Here is an 11669-nt window from a genome sequence, read left to right as displayed (position 1 = left end):
TGCATATAGGTTGCCTTGAATTTGATTATCTTACATATTCTTGTATATGAGACTTGTACTTTTAGCGGGGGATTTTTCTATTTTCATGAATATTGTAACACCTCAAATTTTGTTAGTAATGTAATTTCAGTAATTTCTTTTAATTGGGGGTGTTTTTGGAATTTTGGACTTTAAGTATAATTGCGGGAATTTAATTATTGACTTTGGAAATTATTTATATTGGAAATGAATGATAGGAGTTAATTCTTTTTGAAAGGAAAGAAATTTAAAGAATTTATGTAGATTAAGAAAAAAATAAAATAAAATAAAATATATTTTATTCTTATTTTTATTCTTTCCTTTTCTTTTTCTCCCTCCCTTCCCTTTTCTCCTGGGAAACACCCCCCTCGTGAAAACCCTCGTCGTCGCCCCCCTCACGAATCTCGCCAGCCATGAAGTTGATTGACGTCGTGAGTCCGCCGTCGCCCAACCCTGTTTGATTTGAGGTCAAGCTTTGCCTCGTCCAAGATCTCTGTCATTGCTCGTCGTCGATCTCGACCAGTCGGCCAACCGTGTCTATCCAAGCGCCACCCTACTCGTTCAGTCGCCCCGCCGTTGTCGAGGTCCGATCGCACTACAGCCGAGTTTTAGATCGGCTTGTTCCGATCGTGATTTTTCTGACTTCACCTTTGTCCGTTCTAGCTCTGCCACCAGCCGTCAACGCCATTCCTTTGGGTTTCACCAGATTTGAGTTTTGGAGTAAGATCTAAATGATTTTCATGGGTTTGTTGAGGATCTTGAATACCCAATAAATAATGTGTTTAATTATCACTTCAATCAGGATTTTGGAGGTTGGACTTGATAGTTTGAAGGAGTTTAAGTGACTTTTGGCATGTTGGCGAGCAAAGTTAAAGTGATTTCGGCAAGGATTTTGGTATGATTTGGGGCTTTGTTACTTGTTTGGTTCGAGTGTAATTTATACAAATTAAGTTATTAAGTTTTGTTGTTGATTTTTGTGGGATTTTACTCTTAGAAGTGTGAACCTAGAGGTTAAATTTTATTTTCGTTTATGTACTAGGATTAAATTCCAAGATTGTGAAGATTAGAAGGGTGTTGGTTGCTTGAGTAATTATTTGGTCTTAAATTCCACGTTTGGAGGTGAATTCGAATCGGACCACACCTTAGATAAGTTTATTTGGAAATATTTGGTAATATTTGGGTGTTTGGAATTAGGATTGAGTTATTAATTTTAAAGCTTGATTTATGTTTAGGCTTGATTAAGGATTCAAGAATTTCACAAAGATTCAATTGCTTTATGATTCGACCTAATATCAAGGTAAGTAACCTTACTATTGGAAACTGCCCACGGGCCAGGCACTAGATATATGCTAGCATGATCGTTGATATTATGACAGAACGATAGCATGATAGACTGATAGAATAGTATAACCGATGTATGTTCTTGTATGAGGATCTGAAAGATTAATTGTGCACATAGATAGTTGAATGCTACCATGAAGTGATATTTGATTCCATGGGGTTGTATTTGATCTGAGGATGTTGAGACGTATATGTATGTTGTAGAGCCATGATGTTGAGATGTATATGTATGCCGTAGAACTATGATGTTGAGATGTATATTTATGTTACAGAACCATGTTGTGATACATGTGATGTTGAGATTGTGATAGTGTCCTCACTGATTAGTTAGATGCCCACTAGATGTTGTGTTTCCTTTGAGATTCACTAGAGGTGGTAGTTTCCTTCGGGATCCGCCAGAGGTTGTGTTTCCTTTGGGATTCACTAGAGATGGTATTATCCTTTGGGATTCACTAGAGGTTGTGTTTCCTTCGGGATTCACTAGAGGTGGTGTTATCCTTCGGGATTCACCAGAGGTTGTGTTTCCTTCGGGATCCACTAGAGATTGTGTTTCCTTCGAAATTCACTAGAGGTGGTGCTTTCCTTTGGGATTCACCAGAGGTTGTGGGTCCTACGGGACTTACTAAAGGTAGTGGGCATACTTAACTACAGTAGGATAAAAATCAGTTTTTCATGTAAGAGTTCCATGAGGACTAGAGGTGTATTTATGTTCCACCAGAGGTAGGCATCTAGAGGACATAGATGTCTAGCCTGACCCAGTAGTGGGGTTACTTACTGAGTATTTTTATACACATCCTTTCTCATATTATTGTTTCAGGTAAAGGTAGAGATGCACCAGCGACTGACAAGAGGAATCCTCGATCGAGCCACCGGGGACTAGTTTACATGCTTCCGCTCATATTTTAATATTTCTATTATGTTTTACATTTTCAATTTTAAGTTTCGAGACTACTATTTCAGTTTTATTTTTTAGACTTATCTCTTTTCATGATTTATGGGTACCCTATCCTTTGACTTTAAGTATTTGAAATTAATGCAAATCTTTCTAGTTATCTCATTTATTTAGCATTTATTTCATTATAAAAGAATGTCATTTTAACTTACATGCATGCATATGTTAGTAACGACCTAGCTTGAGTCTTAGGGGGTTAAGTCGTTACAGTTGGAATCAGAGCCCATGTTTTGGGTTCTGAAGATTAATGATGCTATATTTTATGTAATGAAAATATGGATGATATGCGTTGATGGATTTGCATTGTGCACTCAAGTTTCCCCAGTGGAATTCAAGTGTAAATTCCTATGAGTTTTCTGGTAAGTCCAGGGTCGAACACAGGGACTTGTGAAAATAGTTGTGTTGGTGATTTTTATGAAGACTTTGTGGTAACCAAGTAAATAAATAAAGTGTGGGTGTGTTGTTGCGTTGATGAAAAAAAAGAAGTAAATAAAGGCGGCAGATTTGAGAAAGATAGTTGCGTTGATAGATGTAATGAGTATACGATGAACGAATTGAGAAGATCTTTAGCTAGTGTTACTGGGGAATGCGTCAAACTTTGCAATCATGTTATAACCATGCACAGCAAGTCATTTCCCAATGTAAATGTGATGCTCCTAAGTCTAGGACGCATGTGTTGAATGTAAAATGTCCATAGAGCTTATCCCTAAGTCTCTACTCTTGTCCTATGCGTTGATGCAAAATGCATGAAAGCAAGGTGACCGCATACAATCATATCTTATTGCTAAGATGCATTAATAACAAATAGTGCTCATTCCTAAGCGCCTATCTCCTGTTTATGCATTCTAATCTGGTTCTTCCAAACCTAGATTCTGACCTGACCTTCCCAAGTCTAGATCCTGTCTTTAGACTACCCTCCCAAGTATCTCTAATAGATGAATGAATCATACATAAACAAGATAACTGCAAAGATGAAGATTCCCTCGTTATGCTAGCTAACTACTTTTCAACCCATTCAACTAATTTAGCTACTCATGCATAAATAACAGAGAGTGAACAGATATAGAGAAAGACATTCCATTCTTATAACTGAGTTGAGTACAAAATGACAATGGAAAGTAAAGGTAGAAAGCCTGGTAGTAATTCCTTATTGACCGAGGCTTTTTAACTGAATCTCTATTCTGATCTACAAATGTTCCCACCTCTGCAGGCGTCGGCCCTCTCTCTACCTTGGAGCTTTCGGTGCTTTCCCAAGCTTATCGGAACAATCTACCGGCACACCTTTTTCCTCGTGTCCGCCTTAAAATGAAAGAAAACTATGGACAGAGGCGTGAACTTGTAAAGTGATGAAGTAATCGACTACTTAACCCCTTCTCTAAAGAATGCACTTGGTATTTATAGAGTTTCCATGGTGAAAGGCGGCTTTTCTCTCCCGGTTGTACAGATGGGACAACTTTAATTTCTGACTGATGCACTGGATAATTGTCACCGATAAAGCTGAATGTACTTCGTGATCGTTATCGGTTGTCAACTTAATTTGGATCCGACTGCCGTCAGCTTTCTGCCCCATCGCTCTTAATTGTCCTTTCACCCGGATGCGCCCACCATGTTGCGCTGACCAAGTTGCTGTGCTTCTTCTTGGGCGAATGTTTGCGAGCACGATCAACGCAAAGTCTTGCGGTGAAGTTGCACTCGACCAATGTATTCCTATGATCGCAATCTCTACATTGCATTAATGCATATTCTGCATAAAAATGTAAAGATCAACTGTCCTAATGCGTTGGACGCATGCAACCGCAATATTATAGAATTTATGCTTAATGGATGCAATTTAACATATTTCATCAACACAATCCAACATTTTTAAGAACTTAGTAATATGATAACGTGCATTTTTGCCCGTTATCACACCCCCAAATTTAAATAATGCTTGTCATCAAGCATAAGCTAAAGATTCCTTTAGCAAGTTAACCGCAAAGTTTTCTTTCCCTAGATTTCTCATGGATACTTCGTTCAAATCCTATATGCCAGAATTTCCTTAAGTCTTATTCAAGTCTCTTCCTAAAATATTTTTAAGACTTAGGAATTGCAAGCTTAACTTTCAAAAGGACTTTACTAAATTTCGGAACATCGCATGATTTATTTCAAAAAGAAAGTTTTCCTCCGGGGTGTCAAATGATTTATCCTTACACAAAAATTTTCTTTATTGCTATTTTTTTTCTGACCTTGCGCTGATTCGAGTGCCTTGCCTTCGTTTTGGCTTGCCTCTACGTGTGTCATGTAGACATCCAACTATGAGTAATGCATTCTTTCTCAGACTAAACTCATACCGATTTAGCAGTGGAGTTGCAGTCATTGATTTATGTGTTGATCCTGGTGACTTACTTTCGTTTTGGCTTGCCCCCACGTGTGTCATGCGAACATCCAACTACGGGTAAGTGCCTTTCACAACTTAACTCTTATCAACATGGGTTTTCCATTGCGTTGACAGTGGAGTCGTTATTCTCAATATATATATATATATATAGTAAGGTCAAAAATGAATACCTCACTCCCAAATTTAAAATGTGGCAGTATCTTCATTGCCAAAAGAAATTAAAATAGGTCATGCGATGGTCATAGAATGCTTGTAAACAGAGTTTGAAAGAAAGCTAGCAAACTTCTAGCTTCTAGAAATATTTCCTGAGGTGACTATCTTAAGAGTAAGTTGACTCTGATGTATATGAAAGACATAGAAGCATATTTTTCATCATTGAAATCATACTTGGCAAAGAAACAACATGCGGTGAACTACTAAATTTATCTACTTGTCAAATGATTGCGGTAATGAAGGAGGATGCGGTGATAAAACTTAAAATGCAATGTGATAGCACAAAATTTGAAATAAAGATAAGGAAGAGTACACCCCCAAATTTTGCGTTTTCGTCCGCATTGTGTATTGATGCATCCATCCTTGCAGCGATCTTTGCTTTTTTGGATTGCGGTGATGGAATGAGATCATTTGCTTCTTCGCAGTCCTGTGCCTTAATCGTTGTAAACAGACAAAGAGAGGGCCAAATTATTTTAAAACAAAACATCAAGTTTTTTTTATAAGAAAAATAAGTGAAATACTGATAATAGTAAAATGATGAAGAGTTAAATGTTCAAGAGTTGAGTAAGGGATAGTCAGGGGTTTTCACCTTTGCGGAGACTATTTCTGGCTGGAAATCTCCTTCGCAATATGCCTTTATCCGTTTTCCATTAACATTAAATGTTCAACTGCCATCCTCGGTGATCAGTTCCATCGCACCATGTGGAAATATTGCTTTGATGATGAAGGGATCGGACCAGCACGATTTTAATTTTCCCGGGAAGAGCCGCAATCTTGAATTGAAGCGTAAGACCTTTTGCCCGACTTAGAGGTTTCTAGCGCATATGCATTTATCATGCCAGTGCTTGGTGCGCTCTTTATAAATCCTCGCATTCTCATATGCGTTGACCCTCCATTCTTCTAGCTCGACCAACTGCAGTTTTCGCGCTTCCTCTGCTTTCTTCAAATCAAAATTCAGTTTCTTGACCGCCCACAATGCTTTATACTTCAGCTCCAAAGGCAAATGACATGCCTTGCCGAATACTAATGCATAAGGGGACATACCTATTGGTGTTTTAAATGCGGTCCGGTATGCCCACAACGCATCATCAAGCTTCATTGCCCAATCCTTCCGCGAAGGTTTTACTACCTTCTCAAGTATCAATTTAATTTCACGATTGGACACTTCAACCTAGCCATTTGTTTGCGGATGGTATGCGGTGGCCACTTTGTGAAGGATATTGTACTTGTGTAGCAGCTCCTTTATATTATGGTTGACAAAGTATGATCCTTTATCACTTATGATGGCACGAGGAGTGCCAAAACGAGTGAAAATATTTTTTGTGAGGAACTGGGAGACTATTGCCGCATCACTTGCGGCGCATGCAATTACCTCTACCTATTTGGAAACGTAATCGACGGCCAATAAGATATAATGCTTGCCATGCGAATGAGGGAATGGTCCCATGAAATCAATCCCACAGACATCAAATAATTCTAGCTCCAGGATAGTGTTCATTGGCATTACATTCTTCCATGAAATGTTGTCGGTGCGTTGACACTGATCACATTTCATTGCGTAGTCAGCAACATCCTTAAATAATGAAGGCCAAAAGAATCCACTTTGCAAAACTTTAGCTGTAGTGCGTTGCCCTCCATATGGAAAATCGTGGCACTGTGACAATATGCGTTGTTTAGCAGCATTTGGTATTCATAATCGAATGATTTGGTCTGCACCTCTTCTATACAGATTCGAATCATCCCAATAATAGTGTTTGCATTCATGCTTAGGCTTCCTCTATTGATGGTAGGTGTAATCTTCAGGGAATTGTTCACAAACCAAATAATTAACGATGTTCGCATACCAGGGCAATTCTTCTATGTGGAACAGCTGCTCGTTTAGAAACGCGGCACTCACCTCAGATTCATTTCGGTCAACCTCAGGGTTTTCCAATCTGGACAAGTGGTCTGCAACTTGATTCTCTGTCCCCTTCCGATCAATTATTTCAACATCGAATTCTTGAAGGAGGAGAATCCATCTGATCAACCTCGGTTTTGCATCCTTCTTTTTCATTAAATATTTAATTGCCGAGTGATCAGTGTGAATGAGTACCTTTGTTCTCAACAGATATGCTCTGAATTTCTCCAATGCAAAAATCACAACCAGGAGTTCTTTTTCAGTGGTGGTATAATTTATTTGAGCAGGGTTTAGAGTTTTACTCACATATGCGATGGGGTGCAAAATGGTTTTCTTTTTTTGTGCTAATATAGCCCTCATCGCATACCCGCTTGCGTCGCACATGATTTCAAATGGCGTTGTCCAATCCGACGCAATTAGTACGGACGCAGTAATCAGTGCATCTTTTAATACTCTAAATGTGTTGAGGCAATTATTGTCAAACTCAAATTTCCTGCCCGCCTCTAACAACGCACTCAGTGGTCGTGTTATCTTAGAAAAGTTCTTAACAAATTGCCTATAGAATCCAACATGCCCCAAGAAGCTTCGCACAACCTTCATGCTGGTTGAAGGTGGGAGTTTTTCAATTGCTTCAATCTTTGCTTTGTCCACCCCCAACCCTTCTCGGGAGACCTTGTGTCCCAACACTATACCCTCTTTCACCATGAAGTGACATTTTTCCCAGTTGAGCACCAGGTTCGTCTCTTCACATCTTTTCAGAATTTTCTCCAAATTGGCCAAGCAGACTTCATAAGTGTTCCCATAAACGGAGAAGTCATCCATAAATATTTCCACTGAGTCCTCGAGAAAATCTGAAAAAGATCGCCATCATGCACCTCTGAAACGTGCTCGGCACATTACAGAGGCCAAACGGCATGCGGTGAAAAGCGAATGTCCCATATGGGCAGCTGAATGTGGTCTTGTCTTGATCTTCAGGAGCTATCATGATTTGATTGTACCCGACATATCCATCCAAGAAGCAATAAAAATCATTCCTTGCTAGTCTGTCTAGCATTTGATCAATGAATGGCAGAGAGAAATGATATTTCTTTGTGGCCGTATTCAATTTACGGTATTCTATACATATGCGTCATCCAGTGATGGTTCTTAGTGGTATTAATTCATTATTCTCGTTTGGGACTACTGTCATTCTGCTCTTCTTCGACACACATTGCACGGGGCTGACCCACATGCTATCAGTTATTGGATAGATAATGTCTGCATCTAGCCATTTGATGATCTCCTTCTTGACGACCTCCTTCATCGCAGGGTTGAGTCTTCTTTGATGTTCAATAGTTGCTTTATGGTCGTCCTCAAGATGAATGTGGTGCATGCAATACGCAAGGCTAATTCCTTTAATGTTAGCAAGCATCCAGCCAATTGCTCGCACATGTTTCTTGAGAATGCTCATCAACGCATTCTCTTAATCTTCGTTGAGTGCAAAGGAAATTATCACTGGCAGCTTCTCATTCTGCCCCAGAAATGCGTACTTCAAATGTGTTGGTAGGGTCTTCAGTTCAAGTGTTGATGGTTTCATGAGGCAAGGTTGCATTGTTTTTCTTTCTTCTTTTGGCTCTTCTTCTTTCGTTACGATTATTTCTTCTTCTTTGTTTGTTTTTGCTACGATCGCGTTGCAGACAGCTACGGATGCATTGGCATCCTCTTCTTCACACTCTTCATCAGACTTTCTTCTTCATTCAAATTCAGGTCATCGTCAAAATCTTGTAGGTCTTCCTCATTCGAGAATTTCATGGCACGAGCTATATTAAATTTGAGCTTTTGTCCATTTATGCTCAAAATGATTTCTCCCTTGTGCATATCAATTTGAGCACGACCCATTGATAGGAAAGGTCGCCTCAAAATGATGGGCACATCTTTGTCGGCCTCAGAGTCTAGGATGATGAAGTCAGCTGGCAAAATAAATTTATCAATCATGATTAGCACATCCTTCACCTTACCTTCTGGATGAACCAGAGATCTATCAGCCAATTGGAGAGTCACTGATGTGGGCACGAGTTGCCCCATATTTAATTGTCTAAAGATTGACAGCGGCATCAAATTTATGCTGGCCCCCAAGTCACACAAGGCTTGCCCATAAAGTCTTCCTATGGAGCAAGGAATAGTGAAGCTCCCAGGATTGCTCATCTTCGGTGGAATAATAGATTTGGAACTTTGCGTTAATGCCACCGTGGCAAATTTTCCAGTGCCTCTTTTCTTAGTTACCATGTCTTTCAGAAACTTGGCATAGGCAGGTATTTCCTCAATCGCTTCACTGAAAGGAATGTTAACATGTAATTGCTTTAACATAGATAAGAAGCATTGGTACTGTACCTCTTCGTTTTTCTTCTTTCTTAGCCTCTGAGGGAAATGTGGTAACTGGACTTTCCCGTTTCATTTGACTTTAAGGTTGACGCAACCTCAGGTTCCACTGCTTCATTTTCTCTTTCTTCTTCTTGCGTTACCGCAATCTCAGGCTCGGTTGTGATGGAAGTTGTTCTACTCTGATCCTTCTTTTCTCCCTCCACAGTCTTTACGCTACGCAATGTCACACCCTGACATTGCTTCTTACCTGATCCCTCTGGGTTGTTGATGACGGGAAATTGGAAGTCAATTTTACTCGACAACCAACTTCCCTTGGATGCGATATGCGATGCATGTTCCTAAAATATGCGTTGATAGTCATGCGTCGATGATCATGCGTTGGAATGAATATGTGTTAATAAATGGATGCGATGACCATGCATCCTGTCACAAGTTTTCTTGCATTCATGCCAAATATAACATGAACACAAGTTTCTCGGGTAATCCGAGGTCGAACACAGGGACTTGTATGTTTAATGCGTCCAACCACTTACCCTCTCGGCCAGTTGGTTGTTGTTGATGTTACTCGTAGACAAGCAATATGTCAGCCCATAGACAGGCGTTGCAGCAGCTTACACTAAGAAAATAAGATTACTCACATACTCGCACAACACACACCTCTTGGTGGGTTGCTACATGCTTCATATCCCTAATCCACATGACTAAGTATGCAATACCCAAGCAATCCCACTAAGTGTTGCAATGAAAGTAAGGATGCTAAGCAAGAAGATGGAGATGAAGTTGAAGGAATAGATAAATGCATTGAAAAACACATTGTATTAATATCTTAATTCAAAATGTCATACAATACAATATAGGAAAAGAAAGGAAAAAAGAATGACCAGCTAGAAGCAAAGATTTGCTCCCAGTGGATGTGCGTCAAGGGTGCCGATGGTGCCATGGATGCGCGGAGGAGCTAACTCTCTCTAGATCTAACTCCGGTCGAAGGCTTTGGTCGTCACTCGGAATGAATGAAGGAGGTGAAGAACTCTCAGTCGTCTTCTCACGCATTTGTCTGGATCGCAAGGATCCGCCATCGACGAACCTTAGGCAAAAACATTGGATTTAACCTTGGGTGGAAACCCTGGATAAAATGAATTTCAGCTCATCGGTTTCTATTTATAGAGCTTGGGTCGTCGACAGCATTGATTGGACTGCTCTAAGTCTGACGTTCGGCGTGTTAGTCCTTTTCTGAACCTCTGCCACTGACAGCGTGGTAAGTGAAATGTCAACAACATCTTTGGACTTTCTCGAGGTAGATGCGTTGATGCTTTCATTCCACCTACTTTGCGTTGATCCCATTAGAATGCGTTGTCACGTAGCCGCAATCATTCAATGGCCGCATTCGCTTAACACTGCAACTCTACATGATGACCGCAATCGCTTGACGAGTGCAACTCCCACGCGATGGACACATACGGCTGATTACCACAACATCCATACGTTGATCAATGTGTTTGCCTTGCGATGAAGTGTTTCTCTACATGCGGTCGTCTATGCGATGGTCCGGTTTTCGCGTTTGCGTTCATTTTCTGCATTGGCTACAAAAATAGAACATTGAAATCACAATTAACGCAAAGGAATGGGTTAGTTGGGATTCGACATGTTGATCGACGCAAGCTCATATTCTTGTGAATTCCTATCATGATTGATGCATATTCTGCCTAACAACCTTCATAATTCTAAGTAAAAGACCTAAGATGACATGCATTTCTGCATGTCATCAGTTGCGTGGAAGTTCGGTAGAACTTGGCAATGCCCCTTGCACTCTACTTTTCAGTTCATTCGCAATCTGGCCCATTTGCAATTCGAGGTTGTGGATGGACATAGCCTAACTTTGAAGCTCTGTCTCGTTTTTCTCTATATATTTCTTCAATAGGCTCTCTAGAGAAGAAAATTGTGTTGATTGTTGTGAGCTACTTGCTTGGTTTCTCTGTTGACCGTTGTTGAGTTGAAAGAATCCTGGTGGCTCTTCTTTTTATGCCACAGATTGAAAATTTTGTTGTTGATTCTTCCAAGAAAAATTGGGGTGGTTTCTCCACCCGGAGTTGTAAGTGTTTGAAAATGGATTATTCTTTACAAAATATACAGACTGTGGATTTTGCGGGCAATCTTCCATTGCATACCCATCACCGCAAGTCGCCCACCTTGCAGTGTTTTGACTTATTGCGTTAATTTGGCCACCTTGCAGTGTTGGGCTGCTGATCGCCATTCCTTGAATCAAATTCATCATTGTGGTCATTTGGTTTTATAATGAAACAATGGCACCGTTATTTGCGTTGGAATCTTTGAGTCTCAATCTCTGGTCACTCTCCCTTCAGTCTTCATGGTTCTTGGAGATGCGGTCCAGAATATTCTTCGCCTCCTTGTAAGTTTTGTCAAACAGACCACCAGCGGCTGCTGTATTGGCAGCGGTCTGCGAAGCAAGATTCAAACTGTGATAGAAAATTTCCATTTGAAGGCAGTTTGGT

General features: G+C 40.2%; 1 long non-coding RNA gene across 2 annotated transcripts; it reads left to right on the top strand.

Annotated features, from left to right (window-relative positions):
- Positions 1-349: 349 nt before the first annotated feature.
- LOC120070822 lies at positions 350-2416 on the top strand. 2 transcript variants are annotated; one of them, XR_005480028.1, is made up of 3 exons: positions 350-913; positions 1251-1315; positions 2177-2416. It is a non-coding gene; the product is annotated as an uncharacterized LOC120070822 (long non-coding RNA). The 2 variants fall into 2 exon arrangements; XR_005480027.1 differs by lacking the exon at positions 1251-1315.
- Positions 2417-11669: the final 9253 nt, after the last annotated feature.

Source organism: Benincasa hispida, chromosome 2, assembly GCF_009727055.1.
Source record: "Benincasa hispida cultivar B227 chromosome 2, ASM972705v1, whole genome shotgun sequence".
NCBI classification, from domain to species: domain Eukaryota; kingdom Viridiplantae; phylum Streptophyta; class Magnoliopsida; order Cucurbitales; family Cucurbitaceae; genus Benincasa; species Benincasa hispida.
This window is presented reverse-complemented; position numbering and strand designations above follow the sequence as displayed.